The sequence below is a fragment of the Hordeum vulgare genome, chromosome 5H (assembly GCF_904849725.1).
Source record: "Hordeum vulgare subsp. vulgare chromosome 5H, MorexV3_pseudomolecules_assembly, whole genome shotgun sequence".
Lineage (NCBI taxonomy): Eukaryota > Viridiplantae > Streptophyta > Magnoliopsida > Poales > Poaceae > Hordeum > Hordeum vulgare.
In genome coordinates, this window is record NC_058522.1 from 38,901,945 (window position 1) to 38,907,908 (window position 5,964).

General features: G+C 41.3%; 1 long non-coding RNA gene across 1 annotated transcript; it reads left to right on the forward strand.

Annotated features, from left to right (window-relative positions):
* Positions 1-472: 472 nt before the first annotated feature.
* LOC123398054 lies at positions 473-5,375 on the forward strand. The gene is made up of 6 exons (XR_006610061.1): positions 473-1,153; positions 1,272-1,327; positions 1,430-1,569; positions 3,895-3,995; positions 4,121-4,225; positions 5,055-5,375. It is a non-coding gene; the product is annotated as an uncharacterized LOC123398054 (long non-coding RNA).
* Positions 5,376-5,964: the final 589 nt, after the last annotated feature.

Here is a 5,964-nt window from a genome sequence, read left to right on the forward strand (position 1 = left end):
CCAAACATCCTCTTCTCGTGCTCGAGTCAAGATCCCCACCACAATCACCCTCGTCAGGAGAGGGAGAGGGAGATGGACGAGGTCAGGCGGCAGCCTCACCTTCTCTCCTCACGGACCAGGGAAATTGACCCAGCGGATCCACGACGGAGGCCTCCTGTCCTTGTGCTTCCTCTTCCCGCTTGTCAAGGTCCAACCCTAGAGCCGGCCGATGCCACCCTCCCTTGGATTCCTCTAGCGACGCTCGGCTTCTACTCACTCCACAAACACACAGGGACGGCGGAGCGATTGGGGGTGGTCGACGGACGAGCAGGTTCACGGCTGCCAAGCATCTCATGGAGCAACAAGCCTGAATCATTGGTGCTTCACGGCATAGCTGGTTCAGTTTCTCTACTACTCTGCTCTCCCCCTCCCTCACGCTCATGTGCGTGTACAGGGTTTGATTATATCAGTTACTGTACCTACTAGTATATCATTTACACTAGATTAGATGGTTTCAAGAGATTAGACGTTACCCCATTAGTTGCGTGTACAGGGATTGATTCCATCAGTTACCGTAGCCACCATCAGTTAGATTAGATGATACTCGATTACATGGTTTCGGGAGAGAGACGTGTTGATCATACTTGCTTGAATCACGAATTCACGCTCTTCTTTGCACTGTCAGCATGCAATTACAATTTATTCATATTCCTCAATGCACATATATAGAATGCCGTATGCAACACTTTCTTTAGATGGTTTCAACAGGCAAACGGCTCGATCATACTTGATTAATTCAGGAACTGATGTCCTTCTCGGCACAGTCATCATGCAGTTATGATTTATTCATATTCCTCAATGCACGGGGAATGCCCAAACCAACACTTTTTATGGGAATGAATGTTTCCCTCAGTTATGTTATATTTACTAGTCACGGAAGGTGGATTCTTATAAAACAAGTTGTAGAAGGTGCATACTGTTTGTCTGTTGCCCAGTTGTGACCTTTAGTTTCTTTTCATCGGTGACCAGAGAGCCTTGCAAGATGACTTGTCGAGGAGGATGTCTTCATACCCTGCCAGGTCACCTTCTTGTGTGCACGGCGAATCTCGGCTGCAGCTGGCAAAAATGCCAACCAACCTATCCACCGCTGGAGCCCCTCTCTTCCGGATAGCAGGTGTAAACTCAAGTCTTTGCACCTGACAGAAATTTTTCATTTCATTCAACTTTATTTTGCGGAGTATATGCTACTGTGCTGATGCGTATAACTGTACTAATGCTCCATGTAATCACAGGGTTGGTGCTCATTATTATTCATATGAACCTCTTTGGTGGGTCGACATGAGAACAAGTAAGCACTGTTCTCTATGTTCTATTTTACAGAAACAAGAACCTGATCGATCAATAAGCTATGCACTTACTGACTGACTCCATTGTCGGCGATGGAACACAGCAAGGCGTATACATGAATCCGAGGAGCCCACGTTGCGATTCAGCTCATCTCCAGTTCATGGGGTTGGTGCTGATTGACGCTGACTTGGCGGCGTTTGAGGTTGAGTACAGCAACTGGGTGGACAAAAAGACCTCAACCGGGTACTGAATTTCTCATCCTTATTTATGCATTGATTTTCTTTTCTTATCGAGTATGCAACTGTTATAGCCTTCTATGTTGGTGTTTTGGTCTAGGATCAATGATAACTGATAAGTAAGGTTTCTGTTGGAGTTTTCATCTTACTGGCAGGAAAAAACTTCATACGAGAGCAGTAGAGCCTGCAAACACAGGGCATGTGTACCCTCTAGTTCTTGCTGTATCGAAAGAAAGACGCGATTTTTCTTGGTCCTCGGACATATTTTATCTTCTCATCAATATATGTGCCATCTAATTCATGTTTACTTGAATTTCGTTTAGTCTCTGAATGGGACTGCAAATCGCTAGTACAATGGTACAAAACTAGTGTTTCTTCAATAAGTCTGGAATAGCCTTGGTTCCGGCATAGGTAGGGCACTGGTTCCTCTCCGTCGCTCTCTCTCATGCTCTATGTGCCATGGGCCATCGTACTGTGGTAAATTATGCTTTGACCATCATGCCATGGCAATTTGTATGGTTTTGGGTTGTGGTGATGTTCTGTGCTTCTCGTAATTCTGTCATAATGGTTAGTGTTGCCATTTTGGTGGGTGTATCCCTCAAGGTTAGCTTAGACTTTATCTACTACTGATGTGCTTGTTTGGTTCCTATGGTTCTTGTACTTGTGGAACACCTGTGAAATTATGCCATGGTTCTGTGCTGCAGTTCCTCTGTGAACATTATAGGTTTAACCCTCGCAATTACTTCTTCTTGTGTAGATAGAGGCACGATTGTCACATTCTTGAATGAACCTTAATGCATATGTCTACAAGTGTCACATAACCATACTTATAGTTCGAATCACCTGTTTGGGAAAATCTGTAATAATGCCAAGCTTTTATTATTCTTCTGTGTTGGAATCTGAGATAACTTTAATATACTCCCTCCGTCCGGAAATACTTGTCGTAGGAATGGATGTATCTAGATGTATTTTAGTTCCAGATACATCCATTTGAATCCATGTTTGTGACAAGTAATTCCGGACGGAGGGAGTATTTGAAAGGCACCAACTTGCTATCTTTTCATATAAAGACCATCTGCCACTAGCCTGTGGTGCTCACCAGCAAAATTAAGTTGCAAAAAGTAGGAATTGGTAACACAAATGATTGTTGATTTTCATTCTTTTATGTATATGGAATTCCTTGTTGTGTGCTTGACTGGCATATGAACGACGTGTTTCTTTGACTCTCTAGTCCAGACTGAAATATTCTATTTTTCTTGCATCAAACCGCTATGGTTTGATACAAGCGGATCTTTGTGTTAGATTAAGTTAAAATTATAGTGCCGGAAAGATATGATTTTTGCTAGTGATGATTTTTGTCCTTGTTTTGTGGATCCCTAATCGTGTTGCTGACCTGCTGGTACCATTAATCTGTTGGGGCATGTTTTTGAGACATTAGGTCTTTATTTTGTAGGACCTATGGTCAAATGCTATTTAAAGGTAAAGGATAGGTAGTGAAAACACTTCAACCGAATTGGATAGCGAAGATGATATCCTATTTGTCACTAATCTACTGGTCAGATCCGATATTTAAGAAAACTAAACCTTGCTTGCTTCGGTTGTTTTGGATTTCCTGATAAGCTCTGACTGCTTATCATGGAGCAGTTTGAGTTTCTACTGTACATCTAGCTAGATACCCAGTGATTTAGGGTTTGGTATGTTGTCATGATATCTGTGGTGGTGGTCTTCCAGCCACCGCAATCTTGTGATTGTGATACTCTTGTCGTTGGCATTGGTCCATGTGTTGGCTAGCTTGTGCTCCTTCTACTTGTATATTCTTTTTGTCGGTGTTTTGCATGGTACTGTCTAGAAACATTGTTTTTTTACTGCGCTTGCTCCAAGGTTTGGTAATGGTCCATGTCTAATTTCAGAGGATCCATATACAACTCTAAGTAAACAACATGTGTTTTTTTAGAGCAAACCATATGAACTGTAGCTTGCTGCAACCTGAGTGGACTAAGGTTTAACTCAATTGTCTATTGACTAGTAATAAGCAAAACCAAAGCAATCACCTCAGGGATGTGCCTTGGTTTGTCTTGCGATGCCCAGCCGTGCGCCCCACACGTTGGTGTTCCTTTGAAATTTCGTATCTTGGTCTGGCAGGTGTTCCATGAATCTTCTATTCCAATGACCTGTTGCTGCGCTTTTTTCTGTTAGCATTAGAACCGGACACCTCGTTCTGTTTAAGACATAGTTGCTTGACTAGAACCAATTTTGTATGTTTGTTTCTTTCTTCTGGGTAGAAAGGAGGAAGAGATCTTACCTTTTATTCTCCCTCTTTTGTTGGTTACAGTTGACTGCAGAACAACAACATCAATGGGCTAATCCCAGCAGCAGCCTTGGCAAGCTAACAAAGATTAGGATGCTTCACTTCTCCGGTGAAATCCCCAGCTTGTAAGTGCATTTCTGTTCTACTATACCGTGAAAGATTTATTTATATCCATAGCGTTTTCCCATTCAGGGCCTGTTCCACATGAGCAATGATACCAGTAGTTGTTCTCATTGTCTACATTGTGCAGCTAACAGGAGGCAAACCTAGCCGCAACACAGAGCAACCTTGTTGCTGGGCGTACCATGGTGAGGAAAGTTTGGTCGACACCTTTTCTTCTTTGGTTCTGGTATAGGTAAGCCGTTGGTTCATCTCCTCTTCTCTCACATGCTCACATGTTCAGGAATGAGATACAAATTATTTTGTCACTAGTACAGTGATGCTTGCCTATATAGCTTCTTACTTTATAGCTATTTTTCTTTTCTTTTCTGAAGCTAGCCAAATCTGATGGCAAAACTGTGTGTAGGGATTCAATCAGTTATCATAGCTATCTATTGATGTGACTTAACGAACATAGGCATGTGGCATTCCTGGAATTTTTTCCTTAAAAGCTTGAAAATAAGCATACCTTGATTGGATTTTTGGTGCACAGGACCTGTGGTTCCTGCTATATTCAACATTGTAAGTGTACTTTTAGTCTTTTACCTTGGGAATTGAATTGTCATCCAAACAGGTTCTGGGATTGGATCATTGCACTATGTACTACTCCCTCCTTTCCTAAATATAAGTCTTTTTAGAGATTTCACTAGGGGACTACATACGGAGCAAACTCTAAAGTGTATATATATATATACATACGTATGTAGTCCTTTAGTGAAACCTCTAAAAAGACCTATATTGAGGAACGGAGGGAGTAGAAATTAGGAAGCACATGCCAAACAGGTTTTATTGACCCATTTATACAGTCGTAGCTAGTTGTATTGACCCATTTGTTATTGCTGTGAATTTGCATATATGGCTGTCACTTGTAAATTATCTCTAGATTGATCGATGTATATATAGAGAGGAGAACGAGATCGCCCAGTTTACCTGTTCGAGTTTGTTCTTTACGTATTTCCTTTCTAGATTTTGGGAATTGTCATGTGCTAAACTGTTCTTGACTTGTTGCATGTGTTGCACATCAGATGCAGATTCATGGCAGTGAGAGATTGATGATGCTGAGGTCGTTACCCCCAAAATTAGCAAGACGCGGAAGGGCTGAGATGTGGAAGCATTATGTTGTGTAAAAAGACAAGATGAGTCAGATTTGTGTTTTTCTTTGTTGGTTGGTGGATGTGTAAGTGTTCTTGTACACAAGATAAAATGGCTTTGGTTTCATGGCTGGTAGGAGGCGTTGAAGCCATGAGACCTCAAGTGTTGAATACTGATGTTTGTCACCTTGTTTATGGGAATGTTGTTCCCAACCACTAAAAAAAAGCAATGAAGTCTTGAGGTATTGCGAGCAATATGCTAAAGATGTTTGAAACTTGGCACTGCAAATTGCTCAAATGTTTCTTCAAGTTGGTCAATCAGGATGAGCAACAGTTCAGTTCAGACTGAATGGGCGTAATGTTTTGTCGCTCATGAATCTCAGGATCAACATGCATATAGTTGGTGTGTGCTTGCATGCACCACTGAAATCAGTCTAGATCAGGGGCAGATGTAATCCAAGTTTTATCTACAGGACCTTTTTTTATCTAAAATAAAATGATGTGCCTTAGACATGCATGGGTTTGACCATGATTTGTACGTAGAAACTCACGTTGGATAGTTACTGATAAATAGCTGTAGTGTGCATTGCATCGATTTGATTGGAAAAGAATACAAGCTCTAGCGCTCTTTCTTTTTTGTCAGAATTTGACGAAGGCAAATGAAATGACAGAGCGATGTCAAACTAGATGATCCAAATGTTTCAAAATGAACTTACCACATGCACGTTGATGAGTATAGTACACACATACGTATATACTCCCTTCGTCTGGAAATACTTGTCTTAAAAAATGGATATAATGGATGTATCTATAATTAAAATAAATCTAGATACATTCATCTTTA